This window comes from Ambystoma mexicanum, chromosome 4p (genome assembly GCF_040938575.1).
Source record: "Ambystoma mexicanum isolate Mex_15411 chromosome 4p, UKY_AmexF1_1, whole genome shotgun sequence".
Taxonomy (NCBI): Eukaryota; Metazoa; Chordata; class Amphibia; order Caudata; family Ambystomatidae; genus Ambystoma; species Ambystoma mexicanum.
In genome coordinates this window covers 1,219,723,989-1,219,749,166 of record NC_090927.1, presented here as the reverse complement: position 1 = coordinate 1,219,749,166, position 25,178 = coordinate 1,219,723,989, and the positions used below count along the sequence as shown (strand labels likewise).

Below are 25,178 nucleotides of genomic sequence, written 5' to 3'. Positions count from 1 at the left end.
ACATGCCAAACTACTAATGTGGGTCGAAGATGAATCAGGTCCAATGGTTGTGATGCCATTGGCAAATGCGACGTTATGCTTTAGACGAGAAGGAAAGAATCATGTGGGAAATAACGTAGTCTGCAAAACTACAGTTGAAGTTACTAGAATGGGAGCAGGGACAACCGTCCTGATGGATCGATATTGAGCTTGTGGGTCCAGAGCCTACATGAAGCTGCCCCAGGACTGGGGAGGGACGCGTTCCTTGGTGCTCATTCATATTCCAGCGTTAGTGATTTCACAGAGTGACATGAACATTGCTAAATTTCCAAAAGCGGATCCCCATTTAAGGAGAAGAGCATTCAAATTTCGCAATCAAACAAAGAGGGAGAACTATTTCTCAGCTAAATCAATAGAAGCTTTTGATGCTATTCCATATGAGCACATGTTGTTTAGCCAGAATGCTGCAGTGTTCACGACTATCTTTATGCCAGGGATCCAGACTATGGCGAATGCGAAATGGTTACAAATAACCAGATGGGAGCTCCTGCAGACAATCAACACTACCATAAAGGGATTCAAAGCTATTAAGGAAGAATTGAGGGACATACGACTAATGACTCTGCAGAACAGGTATGTCCTTGACATGATCACGGCGATGGATGGAGAAGTTTGCGCCAAAATTGGGCCACCATGTTGCATGTTCATGCCTTCAGTTGATGGTGAAAATAGGACCTTGACAGAGGCCATTACGTTGCTGTGAAACTGCACAATCAGATGGAAGATGAGACAGAGGCCATTGTAGGTGACAGTTGGTTTGCGTCTATCTTTTCATGGGTTCCACAATGGATGGGGATTATCTTCAAGTTTCTTGGAGCAGTATTAGTGATGATAATGTTTGGATTCTGAGTGATCAAGATAATAATTACACAGTTCAAAAAGACAGCAAAGAAGGCAGTAGGAATGAAGATCATGATTGATTTGACGAATCAGGGTTTGGACCCAATGAGTTGACAGATGACGATATCAGAAAATATATAGAGGCCAGCATTTTAGCACCTTAGGGGACAAAGTTCCTGCATCCAAGGAAACACAAGAAGTATGTGGGACGGTGGGCCTATTATAATCCAAATGGACAGTGCAGCTACATGCAGGGAGTGTAGATGAATATGTAAAATCAGCAGGATCCCTGAAGGGAGTAGTGAAGATTTGGACCCGAAGAAGCACTTCATTAAGAGAAGAAATTAAAAATATGGAGGTTAATGAAGGTTTGGTTGATGAATCAACCAGAGGCCAGAGTGTAGAGGAGCAGCCGAATGCCTCAGCAGGAAGTCCCGCCCCCCCACCCTACCTAAATGCTGGAAGCCTGAAATCGTGCTATGCACGACACCAGTGGTTATGAATATTCCACGGAGAGCCTTTAAGAAAAGGTATCCACTAAGAAAACCCTATCTGATGTATCACCATAGAGATGACAATCTCTTGGAAGAGGTCCCCAAAGGAATATGAAGACGAAAGAAAGAGAATTTTGTGACATCACAAGAGATGAGCGTGGCGCACTGAGAAGAGTGGCTGAAGAAGAGGACATATAGACTTTATGGAATCTGATGACGAAGTAAAGAATCAAGTAAACTTTCATATTCAAAGTGTGAAGAGCAATGTAGAAAATACAAGCCGTTCAATAACTGTACAGCAGCAGCAACACAAGTAGACTAAGTAATATTAAAAGCTGGCTATATCTAGTAAATAGACTGCAGGCGTTGCCACCACTATATAGAATCTGGACTTCAATGTCAAAATTTTAGTAAGCTTAAGCCAATGGAGAAGATGGCTGAAAGTTGTGTCGCAGCAAGAAAGCAGTGGAACGAAGGAAGGACTGAGAAAGGCTATCTGGCCTGGTGTCAAAGGCTGTAGCAGCCAGGAACTTGTTATCTATCCTTGAAGAACAGTGAACATGAGAAGCTGAGTCATCCCTTGTTAAGGTGCAAGAAAGAACACTCGGAGTGCCAAGATTTATATATTTAACACAATTAAATGCTAGCAAAGGTGCCGATTTGCGGTCTTCTATCACGTGGGCTATGGATGTAAATAGAAGTTGGGCATGCACCTCTAGACTTAAGATAGCGTGTGATCACACTCCCCTATATTTCCCAGGAGCGAGAATACATTGTACGGCCAAGTTAAAAGGCAATCTCAACGGCAGAAGACATGGATGATGAAAGATGTTGGGCTAATTGGGTGGGGAGACATGGTCAAAGTCCACACACAGACACCTGGGGTACCAATTTACATGTTGCTAGTGAGCCCAATGTTCCAGAAGGGTACACGCGTACCAACCAATTATAGAAGGCCATGTAACAAAGTCCTTGTGGTTTGATAGCCAATAATGAGCTGTTTGTCAAATAACTGTTGAAGATGACTTGCACTAGTGGTGGGCATACATTGTCCACCTGACCATAGGGAGCCAATCACAACCCGATCCCTTGTAGAAAGTATACTTAGATGTTCCCTTTAAGCCTATCATACCCCACGTAGGTTTTGTTGTTTGTCACATAGTGTGACGTCACGTAGGACAAGTATTTACTATATAAATGTCATTTTTTATGAATGCTTTGAGTGAGATTATGTTATGCTACATCCGTTGTTGTCTGTTGTAACTCCTTGTTTTCGACAATTTATAATAAATCAGTAAAACAATTTTTCCTTCTTCCTGAGTTGGTTTGATTATTTGGTGTAAGAGTTACTCTGCATCCAATCTACTGCACGATATGCTACCTATTTAAGGACCACATGTTCACTTATCTTCTTAGTGTATATGATTTCTTTGTATTTGCTTAATTGTTTACTTTGTTACTGCAGTTACAACTTCATTCTTTAAATATTTGTATAGCACTTCAGTGTGTCCACGTGTCTTCTCTTTATGATATCACTTTACTATTGCCTTATTTCACTTAATAGCTCTTCTGTGTCCAATGGTGTATGCAGACATCCTTCCACCACGTCAGTGTGATGGTACACTCGATATGGTTGTCTGAGTGCATAGCGTCTCTCATATTTTCAATGCAGTATTGGGATGATATCTGATGTCATGCATAGTGCCTTTTTATTATTATTCCAATATGATGGAGGTGAGGGGTGGGCACTAGAGATGACGTATATATCTACCTCTCTACATTGTCAGTGTGAATTATCAGCTCTGGTGACACTGGATCCCAAGCCACCCTCCGGTCCAGAAAGCATTTGACCAACTAAACTCAGGATTGGGGAGGGCCAACAAATTCCTCTCACACCACTTCCCAGTCAACTCAAAAATGTGTACAGGAATGATATTTTCGTCAAAGGGACAGCGGATCTGGAAATCAAAACTGGGCGACATCGATTAAACTATCTCTTGATAGTCGTGACTCCAGAGGGCACACCTTGTTTACTGGGAAACGATCTCCTGAGGAGGTTATCACCTCTGATCGACTGCATAAACAAGGTCCTCTGGACCCAGACTAACCGACCTATAAAATTAAAAATGTGTACCAATTATGTAAACATGAATACTAACTGTAATTTAATTGATCAACTTTCTGAGAAAGTAGAATTCCATTTCAAGAATAACTAAGTTCCAGACATTCCAGACATCACTGTCATCTCTGTACGATAACAAACTGGTGAAGGGAGCCCTTCTCCATGCTCGAAAATCAATCTTCCTCTAAGTTTTAAGTGACAATCTACACTAGAAGAGAACACCCTAAAATGTTACACCAGTCCAAAATCAAAATAAACCTTCAGTCCTGTGAAACCAGACAAGGAAGAACCTGCTCAAAGCCTGACAGACATTCAAGGGCGAACAGTTGTTTTTCCCCATTCAGTTAAATGAGTAGGAGACGCCGGTGCTCACCATAGTATGCCTGAAAAATTGAAGGAGCTTCATCAGTGAAGGATTATTCGGGAAACTCCCAAAAGATCAGACCATTCCCACATTACAATTGATTGACGAATGGGAAGTATGTCTGGAAACTCCAAATCCAAACATCTCCTGTCTCGCAGGTGTATGCAAAAAATGTCCATTGGCAACAAAAGCATATAACATAATTGATGGGTTGTGAGAGACGTCTATTCCGCCTTTTATTTAGCCAGTAACATTCACAATTTGGGCCTAATTAATAATAGAGCCTGGCCCCGACTGGGCGGGGTAACCTAATTTATTTATTTAATTTGTTGATAGCCCATGGGCTTTGATAACAGTAAAAAAGCATTCCGGGCAGCTCAATTGCTGCCCAATGTGGTTGAAGTTCAAGTGCGAAAAAAGGTCGTCATCCAGGACTTTTTTTTAATTGATATTTTATTTCTATTGCGCTCGTACACAAGTGTTTCAGAGCACGACAAGGCAAGGGAGGGGAACAGGGGAGAACAAAACAGCGATCTTACTAGGCCCAGTGACGTTGAGAAAGCACAAGTGCATGGGAGAGGGTGAGGGGAAAAGTGCATGGAAGGGGGGAGAAGTGGAAAGTGTGAAGCAGAGGAGAAACAGATAAATAACAATAAACAAATAATAAAGGCAACAAACAGTGGTAATGCAGCCAGCAATTTGCAAGTGCTAGGTTTAAGGCAGCAGACAGGGTAGGTCTGAAAAGTGCAGGAGGAAAAAGGGGGGGATGTATGGGTACAGATACAGACCACAGTGCAAGGGGTGGCCGGAGGCAGTGCGGGAGGGTGGCAGGGGGAGCAGGTACCTGGGCCCGAAGGACAGAGGGTGGCCAGGTGCACAGTGCCAAGAAAGAACAGATCAGCAGGGGAGAGGGGAAGCGAAGGCAGAAGAAAAGAGGAAGGTCTTGAGGTGCTTCCGGAACCGGAGATGGTTCTCCTCAAGTTTTAGAGTGGCAGGGAGGCTGTTCAAGAGGGAGGACCCATCCGAAGACAGAGGTCTACCCCCAGCTTGTTTCTTTGATAAATGACTAACCCTGAGGGAGTTGGAGGTAGAGGAGCGAAGAGCTCGAGAGGGGAGGTATTTGCGGAGGGATAGCTGAAGGTATTTTGGACCCAGGCCCCAGAAAGCCTTGTGGACAATGCAGAGGGTTTTGAATTTAATCCTTGCATCCACTGGGAGCCAGTGGAGATGTTTCAGAGCTGGAGAGATACGATCCCAGGGCTTGAGGCCAAGGAAAAGTCTTGCAGTCCTGTTCTGGATTAGTTGCAGAGGGCGGAGAGTAGAGGCAGGTAGATTTAGAAAGAGGCTGTTACAATAGTCCAAGCTAGAGAGAACCAGAGCTTGGGATACCATGAGTTTCTGGGGGAAGGAGAGGAAAGGCAGAGTACCTCTGAGGAGGTGCAGTCGGAAATTTGACTTTTTAGAGACCTCAGAGATGTGGGCGGATGTAACGCTCACCTGACTCCCACAGAGGCGCTGACCAGGACTGGAATGAAGTTGCTTCTTCCGGTGAGGCGCTGGACTCAGAGTATGGCAGGGCCGGTTCTTCTGTATGTGAAAAGGGAGGGGCGTTAATGATCTTCGGGGCAATGTGCAGCTTCCCACTCCCTTCACCTCCTGAACGAACCCCCTTTCTGTAATTCCCCTAGAATCTCACCTTTGGTTTTGTGATGGCGAGCTCTCCTTCCTGCTTCTGGTGCAGGGGCGTGTTGAAACCCAGTTAATTTACTGGATTCACTCTCATACATCCATGTTGGTTCTGCTAATGTCCGAGAATAATAAGTCTCTATTGTCTTTCTTTCAGGTGCAGAACGTGGATCCCGAGAAGAGCGATGAAAACGATGAAGAATGCTCAGGTTAGTGTTCAAAGAACATTTTTCCTCTGAGTGCAATATTAAACGCTAATGCAGACGTCTTTTTCCCCATAGGGGCCGGGGTCAGAATGCTGAACGAGCATAGACCCGAAACGAGAGGTAAGTTCCGGTAAGTCTTTAATGAGAGTCTTTATTATGTCTTTTCATTCTCTCATTAATTCCGCTGTCTTTCTTTTCCCCTTAGGGGCCGGGGTCTGCAGGTGCCTGTATGCGGCCGAGACCCGAAATGAAGTATGACCCAAACAGGTAAGTCTAAATGGAAGCTCTGGCTTTCCTTATGCTCTTCTCACTCTCACCTTTGTTTTCTGTCTTTTTTCCCCAGGTGCCGGGTTGATGCAGCGAATCCGGACGAGCGCCGCTGGCAATGGAGGCTGACAACAAGGTGAGTGAAATGCGGCGCGGCAGCGACGGGTGAGTTGACCTTTTAAAATGAAAGTCTTTCCTTCTCAGGATCGCCGACGGGACGACTCTTGGACGAGGTTGAAACAGGTAAGGGCTCTTCTTTTGTCCAATTCTTTCTCCTTCTCCACATGCAGGTGTTTCTGGATGCAGGCGGGCATGGCAGAAGACAAGAAGCAGGAGCAGGCACGGTGAGCGTCCAGCTGCTAGATGCAGAACAACGCGAAGCACGTGTGGCAGTCCGGGCGTGGTTTAAATAGCCTTGGAAGAAGTTCCAGGTAAGTATTCTTCCACGGTCCCCACCCAAGTAAAATAGTTCCTTTAATAAAGTAGTCCCTCCTAAGCCTCATTTGGCTTGAGGCTTTATGCAGCATGGTCTGCGTCAGGTAAGTGCACCAAACACCTTCTTTTATGAGCCTGGCGCCTTTGGCGCCAGGACTGATGTCCAATATGAGCCTGGCGCCAAAGGCGCCAGGACAAAGTCCAAAGGGCCCCTATTAGGGGCCGCTGGGTTTTTTCCCGAGGGCATGATGCCTGCTTCCGGGGGTGCTGGGCCTGTCCCGGTGCTCTGGGGGCAGGCATCATGACAGCACTCCCCCCCAAGGCCCCTCACAAGGTCGTTCCTTCTGGAGGTTTCGGTTTGTTTGGGAAATTCCGATGGAACCTTTTTACCAGCCGAGGTGCATGTACGTGGTCGCTGGGTTCCCAAGACCTTTCCTGAGGCCCATACCCTTTCCAATCAATTAGATAGAAAAGTTTTGATTTTGAGATTTTAGAATCCAAAATGTCTTTTACCTCGAATTTAGGTTCCCCATCTATCTGAATTGGTTCTGGAGGCTGTATTAATCTGGTTCCTGGTTGCACTGGTTTCAAAAGTGACACATGAAAAACGGGATGAATCCGCATGTTGGTTGGCAGCTCGAGCTTGACTGCCACTGGATTAATGATAGCTTTGATCGAATAAGGGCCTAAATACCTTGGATTAAAAGTTCGAGGTCCCTTGAGCGATAAATGTTTTGTGGCCAACCATACTTGATCTCCTATTTGGTATGAAGGCGCCTCCCCCCGATGCTGATCTGCATTTTTCTTGTATTTCTCTTTCGCTTGTTGCAAATGGGCAGTTGCATTCTTGAAGGCTTGAGTTATAGTGGAATGCAAATGGTCCACTGCGGGCATTTCGAGGCTCAGAGGAGAGTCCAGGTCTGAAGTACGAGGGTGATGTCCACATAGGGTGTAAAAGGGGCTTTGTCCAGTTCCAGCGTGCACCGAGTTATTGTATGCATATTCGGCCACCCATAACAAATCCTTCCAATTACCCTCCGATTGGTGCAACATACGCCGTAGGTATTGTTCAAGGGTCTGGTTCATTCTCTCCGTTTGACCATCGGTCTGTGGGTGGTGGCTGGTTGAGAGTCTTACGTCGATTTGTGCCAGTTGACAACACTTTTTCCAAAAGTGTGAAATAAACTGGCTTCCCCGGTCAGAGACTAATATGAACGGGAATCCATGCAAACGGATAATATTTTCGAGGAATTCCTTGGCAAGGACAGAAGCTGAAGGTAATCCTCTCAACGGAATAAAATGAGCCATTTTTGAAAATAAATCCACCACAACCAGAATGGTATTGTATCCATTACAAGGGGGCAGGTCAGTGATAAAATCTAGTGATAAGGTGTGCCAAGGCGCTGGTGGAATGTCTAAAGGCTGAAGAAGACCGGCGGGTCTTGTCTTTTGGCCTTTGTTTTGGGCGCAAACTCCACAGGACATCACGAAAGATTTAATATCCTTTCGCCAGGAAGGCCACCAGAATTGTTGTTTAATTTTTTCCTCAGTTTTGGCAATGCCAGGATGTCCTTCCATCAGGGCATCATGATGACGGGAAATAACCAGTTCTTGTAATTCCTTTTCTGGCAGAAATAAGCGTCCTTGGAAGTAAGGTAGGCCATTGTTGACCGAAAAGTAAGATCCTCTTTGGATCCAATCCTGCAAGGCGGTAGAGTCCAGGAGTTGTTTTACTCGTGCTTGAATGTCTTCAAAGGTTTGTAAGGAGGTTAATCCCAAAATTCTTTGTTCGGGAATGATCGGCACAGGTTCTGAATTAGTGTCTATTTCTCCCATTCCTATTTGAGATAGTGCATCCACTTTGCCATTCTTACAGCCGGGACGGTAAGTGATTACAAAATCGAACTCAGCAAAGAACAAAGCCCATCGGAGCTGACGTGACGATTGGGCCTTGGCAGTCTTTAAGTATTGCAAGTTTCGGTGATCAGTGATCACGGTAATGGTGTGCGTGGCGCCAAGAAGATAATGCCGCCAAGCCTTAAAGGCGGACTTAATGGCTAATAATTCCTTATCAGTAATTGCATAATTTACCTCAGGCGGTGAGAACTTTCTGGACCAGAATGCTACAGGATGCAGTTGGTTGGTTTCAGGGTCTCTCTGAGAAAGGACAGCTCCCATGGCTAAACTGGATGCGTCAGTTTCGACTATGTATGGGAGATCGGGACGCGGGTGCTTCAAAATAGGTGCAGACGTGAATTTAGCTTTCAATTCCTGAAAGGCCTGTTCCGCTTCCTTGGTCCATTCGAAACGTTTATTTTTCCGCAAGAGTGCAGTGATGGGTTGTACTACACGTGAAAATTCTGGAATAAATCTGCGATAAAAATTGGCAAAACCAAGCATACTTTGGACCCCTTTCACCGAACTAGGAAATGGCCATTTGAGGATGGCCTCCACTTTCCGTGAGTCCATTCGGACCCCATTAGGTGTCAGGATGAATCCGAGAAACTCAACCTCGGTGGTATGGAAAACACACTTTTCCAGCTTAGCAAACAGTTTGTGCTGACGCAATTTCTCAAGGACGGCCCGGACATGCTTTCTGTGATCAGATTCCGAAGAGGAGTACACAAGAATGTCATCGATATATACGACAACACAAACATCGATGAGTTCCCAAAGGACATCGTTCATGAAGAATTGGAAGGCAGCAGGCGCGTTGCACAACCCGAAAGGCATCACTTGGTATTCGAATAATCCGTATTTTGTACGGAAGGCGATTTTCCATTCGTCGCCTTCCTTTACTCGCACCAGATGATAAGCCCCCCAGAGATCTAACTTGGTGTATACGCAAGCGTCCTTCACCTGGTCAAGGAGTTCAGGGATCAGAGGCAGAGGGTAACGGTTTTTAACCGTTATCTGGTTCAATGCGCGGTAGTCGATACAAGTTCTAAGGTCGCCTTCTTTTTTGGGCACGAAGAACAAAGCCGAGGATGCCGGGGACTTTGACGGGCGAATAAAACCATTGGCTAGGTATTGATCCAAATATTGTCTCAAATGCAGGTTCTCAGGTTCAGTAAGGGCATAAATCCTGCTACAAGGGGGTTGTGCACCGGGCACCAGATCGATTTGGCAATCGTACGATCTGTGGGGAGGTAACGTGTTGGCCTGTTCCTTTTGGAAGACATCCTGAAAGTCTTGGTATTCCGGAGGTAGTTGCATGGAGGCAGAGGTTACAGATGCTAGACTAATCTTCAGATTTTCTGGGTAGCAGGTTTGTGCACAATCCGGGAAGATTATTCTCTTAGCTCGCCAATCAATTTGAGGATTATGTGTCTTTAACCAAGGAATTCCAAGAATAACCTGAAATTGTGGAGCCTTGATTACATCAAACACAACTGCCTCCCGATGGCCGTCCGGACCAATAAGAGTCACCTCAGTAGTGGAATGTGTTACCGGTCCAGAGGCAATTTCAGTTCCATCGACTGTGGTGATGACATCTTTGCTGGTTTTAGGACGCAGAGGGAGGTTAATCCTAGAGAACAATTCACGAGCCACATAGTTTCATATATCCCCACTATCGATGTATGCCTTTATTGCATGCAACCGCTTAGGCTGTTCCGGATCTACGAGAACCATTGGCACAATGAAATGCGAGGTCTGAGAGTTAGTTTTCAAGCTCGGCAAGCGGACCCCTACACATGTCGGGCGGAGTCGTTTCCCGAAACAGAGTCTTCATGGTTTTTATCAGCGGCGCCTACCACCTTCTTGGGCGGTTTTGCTGGGCAATCTCGTAGAAAGTGTCCAGAGTTCCCACAATAAAGACATAATTTTAACTGCTGCCTCCTTTCACGTTCCTTTTGAGTTAAAGGTCCTTTAACCCCTCCAATTTGCATAGGCTCAGAGACATCAGCACCCTTGGGGTTAGCGTGGGTCTTGACCAACACCTGGGTCTCAAACTTGGACCGATCTGCTTTTCTGTTTTGAAGTCTGTGATCCAATTGGACCACTAAGTCTATATATTCTGTGCATTCTTGGGGCGGATTTACAACCTGGGCCAAGACGTCTTTAAGTTCTCCGCGTAGACCTCGATAAAATAACGTGATTCTTTTATCCTCTGGCCACCCAGTTTCCACAATTAGTCTATTAAAGGTTGCAATGTAGGATAGGAGGTCCTGATTGCCCTGTCGCAGGGATAGAAGTTTGTCATCCAGAGCCTGCCCCTGAGAGTGTCGAGCAAATAACCTTTCCATGCTTGCTTGAAATCCTTGAAAATCACGGAGAATTGGGTCATCTTGAGTAACCAGTGGAACTGACCAATCGGCAGCACAGCCGCTGAGATATGACAATACAAAGGCTACCTTGGTCTGATCATTAGGGAAGGCCCCAGGTCTGCATAGGAAGTGCAAACGACACTGATTCATGAATACGGCAAATCGTTTGGGGTCCCCAGCAAAGCGTTCGGGTGGGGCCAGCGGCATGTTTCCAGGTAGATTAATCTGCACAGGGTTACTGGAAACCACAGGAGCGGGGTTCCCTCCGGAACCGGGTAGAGGAGTTTGTCCAGCTTGACCTTGCAAAAGCTGTCTGGCCAGGTCATCAGTTCTTTCCTTTGATACAATTAATTCCCTCCTGAGGGCATTAGTCTCTTGACGAGCGGCAAGTACTTCGGCCCGTAATTCCCCCAGTAACTGGGCCAACTGATCAGTCTCAGAAGTTTCCATAGCGCCTGGGTGGGAATTTGTAGGAAGGCTTCGCATTCTGTAACGCTCACCTGACTCCCACAGAGGCGCTGACCAGGACTGGAATGAAGTTGCTTCTTCCGGTGAGGCGCTGGACTCAGAGTATGGCAGGGCCGGTTCTTCTGTATGTGAAAAGGGAGGGGCGTTAATGATCTGCGGGGCAATGTGCAGCTTCCCACTCCCTTCACCTCCTGAACGAACCCCCTTTCTGTAATTCCCCTAGAATCTCACCTTTGGTTTTGTGATGGCGAGCTCTCCTTCCGGCTTCTGGTGCAGGGGCGCGTTGAAACCCAGTTAATTCACTGGATTCACTCTCATACATCCATGTTGGTTCTGCTAATGTTCGAGAATAATAAGTCTCTATTGTCTTTCTTTCAGGTGCAGAACGTGGATCCCGAGAAGAGCGATGAAAACGATGAAGAATGCTCAGGTTAGTGTTCAAAGAACGTTTTTCCTCTGAGTGCAATATTAAACGCTAATGCAGATGTCTTTTTCCCCATAGGGGCCGGGTTCAGAATGCTGAACGAGCATAGACCCGAAATGAAAGGTAAGTTCCGGTAAGTCTTTAATGAGAGTCTTTATTATGTCTTTTCATTCTCTCATTAATTCCGCTGTCTTTCTTTTCCCCTTAGGGGCCGGGGTCTGCAGGTGCCTGTATGCGGCAGAGACCCGAAATGAAGTATGACCCAAACAGGTAAGTCTAAATGGAAGCTCTGGCTTTCCTTATGCTCTTCTCACTCTCACCTTTGTTTTCTGTCTTTTTTCCCCAGGTGCCGGGTTGATGCAGCGAATCCGGACGAGCGCCGCTGGCAATGGAGGCTGGCAACAAGGTGAGTGAAATGCGGCGCGGCAGCGACGGGTGAGTTGACCTTTTAAAATGAAAGTCTTTCCTTTTCAGGATCGCCGACGGGACGACTCTTGGACGAGGTTGAAACAGGTAAGGGCTCTTCTTTTGTCCAATTCTTTCTCCTTCTCCACATGCAGGTGTTTCTGGATGCAGGCGGGCGTGGCAGAAGTCAAGAAGCAGGAGCAGGCACGGTGAGCATCCAGCTGCTAGATGCAGAACAACGCGAAGCACGTGTGGCAGTCCGGGCGTGGTTTAAATAGCCTTGGAAGAAGTTCCAGGTAAGTATACTTTCACGGTCCCCACCCAAGTAAAATAGTTCCTTTAATAAAGTAGTCCCTCCTAAGCCTCATTTGGCTTCAGGCTTTATGCAGCATGGTCTGCGTCAGGTAAGTGCACCAAACACCTTCTTTTATGAGCCTGGCGCCTTTGGCGCCAGGACTGATGTCCAATATGAGCCTGGCGCCAAAGGCGCCAGGACAAAGTCCAAAGAGCCCCTATTAGGGGCCGCTGGGTTTTTTCCCGAGGGCATGATGCCTGCTTCCGGGGGTGCTGGGCCTGTCCCGGTGCTCTGGGGCAGGCATCATGACAGCGGAGAAGGAAAGGGTGGAGTCAAAGATGACCCTGAGGTTCTTAGCCTTGCAGGTGGGGGTAGGAGGAGGGCCAAGGGAGTCCGGCCAGAGTGTGAGGGGAAAGGATGGTGAAGGTGTGCTGATGAGGAGGATCTCCGTCTTGCTGGCATTCAGACAAAGATTATTGGCGGCACACCAATCTTGAATGGCAGTTAGGCAATCAGAGATGAGAGTGGGAGAGGAGGTGGCAGAGGACAGCCTGAAAATGAGTTGAGTGTCGTCAGCGTAGCACTGGAAATTTGAGCAGAAAGTGGCAATGAAGTGGGCGAGAGTTGCCAGGTATTGGTTGAAAAGCCAGGGCGAGAGGTTAGACCCCTGGGGAACACCACAGGTAGAGAGGAAGATAGATGAAAGGAAGGACCCAAGGTGGACCTGGGAGGGTCGATCTGAGAGGAAAGAGGTCAGCCAGGCCAGAGCCTGATCAGTGATACCCAGGTTTTCACAGAGACGGTTGAGCAGGATGGTATGGCTGACCGTGTCGAAGGTAGAAGAGAGATCAAGGAGGATGAGGACAGAGGGAATGTTAGAGTCAAGGTTGGAGAGCAAATCTTCACGGATGTTCAGGAGAGCAGTTTCCCTGCTTCTGGCAGCTCTGAAGCCAGACTGGTGGTCCTGGAGACAGCCAAAAGAATGCAAGTGTGCAAGTGAATACAAGTGCAACAATGTACTGTTCCTCTCAAAATTAAGCAAGGACAGGAGCGCAATTTCCCAGCTCCAACAACAAGGTTTGTATTTAAATACGACACCTATAGTAGACCTAGAACACAACACCATTCGAATATTGGCGGATAACAGCAACCCTTGAAGTATCACATTGGGTGCAGACAACTTTATTGGAATGGCGGTTGATGCCCAACATTATTCTATTGATTCAGGTAATGAATCATGGGACCAAGCCCAAACAACTGTTCCAACATCAGCAACGGTATTCTTCCAGAAAAGATTTGTACTAGGCATAGGGGGAATTTCTTGGTATACTCTTCCTGCCACTATGGGGTAGAAGAGGTGACCTGTGACATCAGGAGGGAGGCGGTAGTGTTCAGAGTCAAAGACCACTTCCTTGAATCCCGTGAACCTTCTGTCCAGGTCAACACCATCAAAAGAGATCTCTCCACCCAACTGGAGGATACCGCAGAAATTGCCAAGCCTGAGGTCTTTCCAGGTTTCAAGCAGAGGGTTGAGGAAAGGATCAATATTGTTGATGCCAGTGATACTGTGGAATACAAAGAAAAGCTAAACAGGTCTTCCTGGAATTCCAAAATACTTTTCAGTGGACTCATACGACTGTGGACGCACCTCTATTAATTCAGCCACCATACTCACAAATATCGAGATGGCTCCAGTATTTGTGAAACAATACCAGTTACCTCTCATATCCATTAAGTCAATCACAGAGATTATTAAGAACTTAGAATCCTGTGGGATAATTTGTCTGATCCACAGTACCTTCAACCACCCATTACTGGGGATGCTCAAAGCAAACAGCCGATGGAGACTATGTGCAGACGTGAGGGAGTTGAACAAACAGGTCCATATGTTAAGATGGTCACTTCCCTACATCAATCAAGGGCTGGCACAAATCCAAGGGTCAAAGCTATATACCACCATTGATCTGACCAACGTCTACTAGACTATACCCATTAGTAGGAAAGACGAGTACAAGCTTGCCTTTACCTTTGGGGGCAGCAGTAGACATGAACCCAAACCCCTTTGGATACATAAACTCCGGCAATGAGTTCAACATCTTTCTGCATGAGGCCATGCCCGACTTGGGTGAAAGGGGAAACCTGGCCTATGTAGATAATATTCTGATCAAGAGCTCAACTGTAGAGGGACATATAGCAGATATTCGCTATGTTCTAATCCAGTTGTAGAAAGCTGGAGCAAAACTGTCCTTCAGAAAGCACAGTGGTGCAAGGCCCAAGTGAACTTCTTAGGGCACAAGATTTCCCCTGAGGGTCTTAATCCTGAGGTGAAGAAGTTGGAAGCCTTAATGAAATTAAAAGACCTCACTACTCTCCGAGAAATAAGAAGCCTTCTTGGACTCATTATTTATAGTGAGAGGTTTATGGAAGACTATGCAGAGGTCACTCGACCCTTGGTCCATTTATTAAAGGCTAGGGTCAAGTGGGAGTGGGGTCCAGAACAAACCGAGGCAGATAAACAACTGAAAAGAAGCCTTTCAGAGGCTCCTTGGTTGTTTTACCCTATAAAGAACACAGAGTTTGTCTTGGAAACGGGGTTCTCAGATACTTGCTTAACAGCAGTGTTGTATCAAAAGCATGACACGTCAACAAAGTCATCTTGTATGCGAGCAAGACTTTGTCCTCTGTGGAAGAAAAATTCAATGGCTACGAGAAGGCACTCCTGGCAGCAGTGTGGGCATTGAAAAATGACTGCCCCTTCATCAAGGGGGAGCACATCATTGTCGAGACTCCTCACCAACCCTTGCAATATCTCCAAAGTGACAGAATCTGGGCGGGGAACATCAGTAATTTCAGTACAAGAAGAGTACCCTAGCGCAAGCGTTGGTGGACTTGCATGATTGTGCTCAAGAAAACTGTCTTGAGGATGAAAGTCTAATGACCAACAACAACATGGGGGCGTAATTAACTTCCCCACACAAGATCTATGAAGAAGACACGTCTTAGGGGATACCCAGAGTTCAAGTGGATGGGTGCTCCTACCATGTTCATACCAACAGGGAAAAATAACTAGTGGCTGGCATTGGGAATGCCTGGGTGAATAATACCCAAGAACCGTCTGCTGGTTACAAAAAAGGACACTCAAGTAGTCAGGTTGCAGGGTTGATGGGCGTTCATCAAGCCATCCTCACTGCAGTGCACCACCAGCACAATGAACTGGTCATAATCACTGACTCTGATTATGTCAGGAATGGGTTTGTTGAGCACCTGATAAACTGGAAGAATTGAGGCATGTTTTGTGTCAACAATAAACCCTTAAAGCACGCCAAACTTATCCAGTCAATTGACGATCTGGTGACCTCCAATGGGATGACCATCTATTGGAAGAAGATAAGAGGTAATTCCAAAATAGAGGGGCAAGATAAGACTGTGAATTACCTGGCTGACTAGCTGGCTAAAACTGGAACCCTGTAGGAGGATTTCATAGAAACGCAATCCCTGCTGGGGGAAATCCAAGTTGATGCTGTCACCAGGTCACAAACTCGTGTGAATAGTGAACTCTTGACTGGCCAGTGGAGTAAAGATACACCAGATGCAGATTTGATCACTGCACAAAATGAGGACCCAATCCTTGGCAAATTGTATCAATACATTGAAGACCCTATGATTTGTGTTCTAACAGAGTTGTATTATGCCAGTAAAGAGGATCTGCGGGTGTTGATGATGTTTTCCAAGAGGTTCCAAATTGAAGACAGTTTGTTGGTAAGAAAACCCCTATCTGGCTGTGACCAGTGGGTGGTACCTACCTCATTTCGAAGCCTGATGTTGAACCATGCCCATGACGCAGTCACTGCCGATCATAGGGGGTTTCATACAACAATAGAAATCTTGTGTGAGGTTGCCTACTGGCCACACATAGGCCAGGACGTTGACACTTACCTAAAGGGGTGTCTTGTGTGTGTTGAATTTCAACCCAGTTCACTCACACACAGAGCACCCCTACAAAAAGGTGTAATGACAATGCCTTGGTCAGATTTGCAAGTCGATTTCATCGGGCCAGTGATTTGCTCCTCTAGAGGAAACAAGTACATGTTGACTGTGACAAGCTTGTTCACAGAGTGGGTAGAATGTCTTCCAGCACCGAATTGTAAGGTGGAAACAGCTGCCACACTAATGATCAACCACATCTTCCATTTTGGCGTTCCGCAAAGGATTGAGTCAGATCGAGAAAGTCATTTTACCAGTGAGGCGATGGTGAAGATGTGGGAGATTCTAGATGTAAAAAGAAAACTCCACATGGAATCAAGTCGGGGGTTACAGAGATATAACAAGACAATTGTGAGTATATTAAATAAGTGTGTGGCAGACTCTGGACCCCGTTGGGATAACCAATTACTGCTTGTCCTGATGGCTATTAGGTCTACACCATCTTCTACAACAAAGATGTCTCCATTTGAGCTTATGACCGGATGGAAAATGATATTATCTCAATATCTGCTCTATAGAACTCAGAAGCAGACACTAATAAATGTGTCCACAACTCATGAGTACATTAAACATGTAAGGAAGCACCTCTTGCGCGCTTTTGCTTATGCTCAGTGCAATTTAGAAAAGTCAGCTGAAGGAATGAAGACCTATTATGATCTAAAGACAACCAAGAAAAAGTATGAAGTAGCAGAGAAGGTTTACCCGTAGAATTTCCAATCAGACCAAGGAGCGGAAGTATCTCCCGTCTTGGCCTGCTGCCTTTGAAATTGTAGATAAAATATCACCTGTTGTAGCACAGACATCGCGGACAAGCTTTACGACAGAATGAGCAGCCAAATGAAAGTCTAGCAGAGGAATTTATTTTATTTTTTTTACATTTGTAGAGCGCACTACAGCCCGTGGGCATCGAGGCGCTGTAAAAGGAATGTAAGAAGGCTTATTTAGGGTTACAAGAAAGCCGCCCAACAAAAAGTAGTCTTAGAAATACAGGTTACATATACATCGGTACATCAGTTAGCAAAGAAAACATACAGGTTGCTTGGGATGCACACAGCATCCGAGGAGTGAAAAGAAAGGGTGAAAACACTGGATGGAGACTTATAACTGGTGAGTAGTTTAATATTCTTTGGAAATGTTAAGAAAATGTGTTAAATTGATGTTTTGAAATGGTGTGTCTAGCTGTATGTTATGTTTTTCTCTTTCGAATGGATGTTTCGAAATGTTATGTTTCTATGTAATATTTTTCTCTCAAATGCAATGTCCATCTTCCAGGGAAATATGTTGTGTAAAAAGTACTGAACCTTTCTTTTCTTTCTATTGCTAGATAATTAACTTCATTCCCTGCAAGCCTGGAGGCAAGAATGGAGTCCGGTGAGGTCCCCAGGGACCCAGGGAAGAAGGAAGTTAAGGGTGTGCCTTGCTACACCCTCAACCCAAAGGTGTTAGTGAAGGCTGGAGTGCCACTCCCTACGGAAGGAAATTGAGCCGGACGGGCTCCAACAGAAAGACGAAAATATAAGATAAAAAAGGAGCTCAGATAAAACCCCACTCAGCCCTGCACTGAAACTCCACTGAAACTACCACTCATCAAAAGGTGATGCACTGTGACAGCTCAGACCCACTTTTCAGCATAAAACAAACAGCAGATAAATAAAAATGTATTTTAGAAGAAATACACTGATGCAAAAGCAAAGTGAACCCTGATCAGTGAAATCCACAGTATTTAAAGAAGAAACGCTTATGTTAGGAAATGCAATATGTGAGCTCATTTCAGCCATGGACAATCAGTCGGTACCTGGGCAGACTTTGCAAATGGCTTCCCCCACTGCAAGCCTGGCTCTTGCATCCCAGCTATTTATAACTGCAATAAAGTCCGGCTTGCCCTCATGGCCAGACCTGTTGTCGCTGAGAGCTCCTTTCTGCACAGGCAAATGGCCTAGCCAGTGCATAGCTGGAATGTAGGAATGAGCTGTGAAAACAGGGGCTGCGATCAAGGAAAGCTGAACTCTGAAAAACATACAACAAAAAAGAAGGTTTTCAGACCAAAATGGAGGTCCTCTTCAGATAACAGGACAGGATGCCTGATGTCAGCAGGGCCTTGTGACATCACCGGGTCAGCCAAGCTCATTATCTGCAGTGGGGGATCTCTGTGGCTGATGCATCCCAACTATTTACGACTGGCAGCCTACCAACTTCAAACAGCAGAATGGCAAATGGCCAGAAGAAAGGAGAGAATATTTGCATACATATGAAGATTTCCCATTAGTTTAAATGGACTATCATGGCTGATTCATTTTCTCATCAACTAGAAGTCACACGGCATCCATTTATGTGTCATTTTTAAGATAATTATAATGCAATTTTGTTACAATAAAATGTGTCCACATGTGACTTAGGGAATTGTAATGGCAAGCTTTAATGTGTTTCTGGCTGCTCTGAACATGTTCAGAATTTAAGGATTGGTATTATGGTGGTGGGTAAAGTGAGGTATTGGACAGTAAATTGCATGTTCATAACTATTATGCTTTTTGTATAAATGGTGGAAAATTGCCACAAATGCCGTGCAACATTGTGTGGACCTGGCTGTCGTTTTATTGAGTTCCCTACGATTAGCAGAAACTGAATATATGTACATTATGCCAGTTACTATGTAAATTACAAAGTTTTGCCATATAGCTACTTTCTGGCTGACGTTGACATGAGAAAAAAAAGCGGAATTGCAAATGGGAGTTGCCATATTAGTGTTCTTGACTCCTGAATCAATCCTAAGACAGGGATGGGCTGGGGGTTGGGGATGAATGCTAAGGATCAATCAAAGGCATGTGGAGTCTTTCAGGGCACTGCCCAATATTAAAATGTTGATGGTGTCATCACTGGTATATAAAGTGGATGCACTATGAGAGAAGAGGGACAGCTGCTGAAAATAGTCAATGGGGGAGCTGCAAAAAGATTACCAAGAGGGCCAGCTGCCCAAAATTACCAAATGAAATTTGCTGAGGTTCATCTGGGGGAAGCATTGGAAGGGCTGAAGATTTCTATTGCTGGGGAGAGTAGACAACAGAGGCTGTGATTCTTCACTAAGCCAGAGATGGAGAAGTGCTGAATGATCCAATTGACAGAATCCAGTTTTCCCCTACAAGTGAAGCTGCTCAGTCCCTTAGTGCCAGGCACAGATATTTCCAAAAGTAAGTAGATTGTCTAACAAAAGATCAGCAGGGGAATCTTTTTAATTAACCCATTCCCTTTCATCGGTAGGTACTTTCCATTAGTGGGTGCGGGGCAAAATGTGTAGATCCTTAGCATATTTGACGGTATTTAAATGTAATTAATTCTGATTTAGTAAAACACCCCAGGGAGATTTTTGTTAACATTCAAAATGAACAAAGCTAGTTTCCACTGTATGCTGAAAACAATAGCCTGTAATTTAATTGGGTAATCCTATTTGTCCCAGTGACCTTGACTTCTTTAAGGAAGAGAGGTGTCCTTGTCCCTAAATGAGAAATAATTCCCAAACTGCCAATGTCCCCAACACAGGCCTTTACGTGGAGGTGGGACTCAATGACAATGATGTTGGAATTGAATTTACTGGGATGAGTAATAAAAATATTAAAAACTTTTTGGATCTAACCATCTATGCAGTGGATGATCACCTCCAAACCTGAACATATCGTAAGGAGACGGAAGCAAACTCAACCCTATATGCAACCAGTTGCCATTATGACCCAGTAAAAAGAAACATACTGTAATGGTCTAAAACATGGCATGGGGTGTCAAATCCTTGGAGTGGTTCCACAGGGACTTGCAAGGGTCGGAGGTGACACAGAACAAACCGGTATAACCATGCTTGGTGGATGATGGGGCCGTGACAGGGGAAAAGAAAACATACCCAGTATACAGGCATACAAGGGACGTGAGCAGAGAGACACAGAAGGAGTAAACCCGACAAAGATGCTGCCTGGCAAGAGCAGAGATGTGCTTAGTTGGGGGAAGGAGGCAGAGGTCCATGCGACTGAGAGCAGCTGGTCAACAGGGCCCAGAGGGGAAAGCCTGCTGCTTGGCGGAGCTTCTAACGGGTGTGCAGACCAGGGACGCGGGGGGGCGAGGGCTGAAATGCTGCGTTGCTGCAAAGCAGCAGCCACGCTGGCATCCAGCGGTTACTATGCTCAGGCGAACCCGAGTCACAGGGACACGAGGACCGAAAGGCCGCGTTGCTGCGAGGCAGCAGTCACGCTGGCGTTAGGCTGTTACGGTGTTCATGAGAACGGGAGCGTACTAAAGAGGGCCCGAACAGAAAATCACGGGGTACACAGTCAAACACCAACAAAGTCACATCCACTCCAATTCACTTACCTGTGCAACTGGGACACAGCTCGGGTGGTGGGGGCAGCAGGAACTGGGGAGTTACACAGGACGCCATGTCCCAAAGAAGAAGGGGGTGGGGCTTGGAGGAGCATTTATAACCTGGGGAAGGAAGTGGGCCCTGATTGGCCAATTGAGATCTGTCTATATAAACCCACAGGTATGATGGGAAGGTCAGTTCACTCTCGGTTTTGTTGCAGAGCCAACCAGACGTGGAGGCAGGAGCTGCGGGAGGCTTATGCGCGTATGAAGACTAGAAGGAGAAGACTTGCCAGAGGTCCTTACTGCATCCCCTGCAAAGAACCGGAAAAAGAAAACAGCATAAATACAGAAGGAGAGGAAAAGAAGACCTTCCTGTGAAGAACTCTGATATAATTTTGGAAGTTGATGACAATCCTGATTTTTTATTCTTGTAAGTCAAAATAAAGACAACTATTATTTCTTCAAATCACCGCCTGACTGTCTCCTTGTCACACATACCAAGTGGTGAGTTTATAAGAGCACGTAGGAACTGTTACAACACAACAGAATTTGATGAAGAATGTGACTTGCTATTGACTAGATTTAAACAAAGAGGTTACCCTTGAAAATGTATTCGGATGGCAAGAGAAAAGGCAAGGAGTATGCCAAGAGAGCAAACACTGATCCGGAAAGAATGATCAAAAACCAATGATCAAGAGAAGGTTATTTTTATAACTAAGTACTGCTCAAATAACTATGAGATACGAAATATTCTGAAAAAACATTGGCACCTTTTGAAATTGGATCCATGTGTATCCAAATTTGTGGAGGAACATCCACAGATTATTTACAGAAATGTCAAAACACTACAAAATAATCTGAGTCTGTTGGTACTTCCGGAGGAACAAAGCACAACGATGCAGGCATGGCTGAGACACAGCATTTTTGGTTTTAGGAAATTTGGTACCCGTACACTGTGTAAATTTGCGCATGAAAGCACATGTGTGTTCCAAGATAGCAAAGGCAACAGAACCAAACTCAATGAGAATATTAACTGCAGGACCAAATATGTAGTGTACGCAGTGATTTGTGTATGTAAACTGATTTACATTGGAAGCACGATACGTGAGCTGAGGATACGGATAAGGGAACATTTGTCTGGAATTGGGAGCCAAGACTCCACATTGCCACTCGTACAACATTGGCAGAGTAAACACCAACTGGATCTAAAAGTTCATTGGACTACAAAAAGTGACACTGGGCAAAAGAGGGGGAAACAGAGAAGTACTATTGAGACAAGCGGAAGTGGGGATGACATGCAGATTCAGAACATTTGAGGTTAGGCTGAATAAAGACAGTGAGATGGTATCATTTCCTTAGACCCCCATGAAGGGCTGTGTAAGAATGAATGCTACTCTGCAAGTTGTCTGTGAATTACTAAAGGAAATAAGAACGTGAGCTGGCTATAATGATTAAGTATGAGATATTGTAACAGTATGCTAGAAAATATGAGCTATGTTCTGTCAGACCAAGGATACTAGAACTACCAGTTCTTGCAACGACTGGGGTTCTAAACTTATAAAAGTTGAATGTTTGAATAGAAATTTTCTTTAATAGAACCCTGTTGTTTACAAAAATAAGACATAGCTGATCCAGGACTAGTCTTTGCCAAATAATTACCAAAACAGGCTCATTATGTGTAGAACATGGTTTAGTTTATTATTTTTTTGTATGGCACGCCATACCCTGGGGCATCAGGAATGTACCTTTTTGTCTATTTTATATCTTTTGAATATAGATTTAGATTATAAATTAGGTAGAAGAACGATCCTGTGGCACGTTTATCTATTTGCTGTATTAGTTCTAAAAATAAAGAGGGCTATTTAGCAAGAAATGTATCAACTCTCCATAAACATGATTTCATCCAATAGGAGGGAGGAGCATGGAAACAGTAAAAGGATGCATACTGGTAACTAAGGAAACTACAGTATACTTTGAAACCAATGCTAGCATAAGGAATAAGATAAGGCAGCTGGTCGGGGCAATGAAACAATATTGAGAGTGCTAATGTTTAAAGACGGCTCACTCTTTACATTTCTGTCCAACAATATGTTGGTGACCACAAGATTTATATCTGTATAATTGATGGGCTGACCGGTATATTTTTTGTTTAGCCGGGGGACAGTGAATGTGAGACCCCACAGGTATTCTATGTGTGAATATAAAACGAATGTTAAGTGACGTTGGGAATGAGTAATTGGGCTACTATTATTATAATGTTTTGTTTTCCCAAAGTATGGCGCTCGATTGCTTTAGGGAACGGAAACCAATGAAGGACTGGAAAGGTAATCATGGGAACGCATTCACATTTTAGAGATATAAAAACTGACGCGTCGGGTTTGGTCTAGAGCTGACACGCGGGAACTGAAGCAGAACATCTGCAGGTAAGCGGCAGCTGATTCTGAAAAGCATGAACCTATATGTATTTAGAGAGTAGAAACTTTCGAGACAATACGTTTTGGAGCTAAACATATAGCAGAGACTAAATAGTTGAAACCAGTACAAGATATGGCTGGTTTTTAGAGGTGAATGGTTTGAATTTGAAAAACTCTTCTCGTGAGAAAATGACTTTGACAAGAACGTATTTGACTTAAGCACACAGTACATATGACAAGGATGCGAGGTATACTGTAAAAGTGCAAACCGATTGAAGTCAATATATTGACAACAGTGATTTAAGGTGGTGCCATTGACCATGCTGCTACATAAAGATGAATTGATTATTTATTTTGATATGTATTGAAGCGCAAGCGGATATCCCCATGAACGTTTCTCATAAGCATTGAAGGAAGCTTTTCAAATGCATAGTAAATGTGTGGATGGAATATCTAAAATGTTAACAGTGCTGAAATTATAAGTACATTTCAATGAGGAAAAACACTAACCTTTTGCAGGAGGGTTTTAACCCGTGAACTAATGCAGAAAACAATCTAAGAAATGAAAATGCAAATGAATGGTAAGATGCATACTCTTATTTATGCAAAGGGATGTTCAGCAATAAACACAAAAAGTACAGGAGACTGTTTTTGTTATAAAGTTGATAATGGCAAGAGATCACTTAGGACACTGGACCATTTAAAGGCATGGTCTAGTAAAAAATGTTATTGTCCCTACGGGTCGGCCATGTTTTTTTAAGCCTAAGTGGCTCGATTTTAGAAAACTTTCCTATGGACCTTATCCGAGTTTTCGTCCATTGAACGCATGCGAAAACAAGCACCAGGGAGCCGCCATTTTCTGATAATCCTATCTTTTTCCCGATCACCCTGGCTGACCTGCTTTTGCGGCACTAAATCAATTCCCCCGCCCCTAAGCCTGTCATCAGCAGACTCGTACCGCCCATTTCCCAACGCCAAAGCACGTCCCGTGTCAACATTCGCTGCGCTTCAGCTAATGACGTGTCGCCATGGAAATGGCAGGACGCATCTCTCCTCAATAAGTATAAACAGACCGTTTCACAACACACAGCAGCAGATTTTCGATTCCATTCCTCTCTCTGTGTTACTTTGAGTATTCTGTGACTCGTTTCAGTGCTCTGGTCAGCTACCTTCGCCGCTTGTAGCCCGTGTGAACAGATACCAGTACCACCGCTATAAATTATTTTTGTTTGTTTAACACACAATGGCTACAATAATGCCCTACATGTACGGGCCGGAGTATACCGAGGAGGAACTACTGGAAAGGGAAGCACGCGAAAACGATGGGGATTCGGACGGCAGTTGGCAGGACGAATCAACAGATGAAGAGCCTGGGCCTAGTCGAATGGACGGCGTCTCCACCTGGTGCACATGCAATCGGTGCGAGCTAATGCCAACCGAGGACGAGAACTGCTGCTGCCGAGAAAACTCGGGATGCCTGGCCTACATTTCGGAAGTTGAGTCACGACCGCAATGCATCACCGAGCTGCCAGACTTCAGGGCAGCCTGCCTCACACGGGCCGTGTTGAGAATAATGATGGTGCTTATGCACGAACTTCGAGCAACTGTTCGTCCTCGTAATCCGAGTAACGAGTAAGTATACTCTGCTTGTCATGCCACTCCTATTTCATGGTCTTCTACTATATCCAAAATTACATCTACATATCATTGTAACGCATGTAAGTCGTTGAATAGTGTGCATTGTCTAGATAGCATTTGTCCGTGTAAAATGCCATTAGTTACAAGAATTGTCATTGACAACAAACGTTTATTAAACTTATCTTGGTCATTTAAAAACAGTTTGTTTCATTCCTTTTCACAGGTGGTACAGGCTGGTGGCCTATCGTTCCTTTACATGGTGGCTTCACGGGAGGCTTGGACACCGCGTTCGAAGAGTGATACCCGCCTGTGCCGTTCGTGCCATAAGAGAAACGTTCCCGAGTGACAGCGGTCAGTACAGGGGATTTTCTCTCGCTGTGCTGCAACCTGACCTGTATAATCTTTAAAGTCTTGTATTTTTGTGTCATGAAAATAAGATACAAAATAAAACACCACATATATTTTAACAACGGTTGTCTCGATTTTTT

At 44.9% G+C, this 25,178-nt stretch overlaps 1 long non-coding RNA gene across 1 annotated transcript in view; it reads left to right on the top strand.

Annotated features, from left to right (window-relative positions):
• Positions 1–22,756, top strand: part of LOC138453746 (uncharacterized) — a 326,084-nt gene extending 303,328 nt beyond the window's left edge. Inside the window, exon 3 of the long non-coding RNA XR_011260512.1 lies at positions 17,622–22,756. This is a non-coding gene — a long non-coding RNA (uncharacterized lncRNA). The remainder of the gene's footprint in view (positions 1–17,621) is intronic.
• The last annotated feature ends 2,422 nt before the right edge of the window (positions 22,757–25,178 follow it).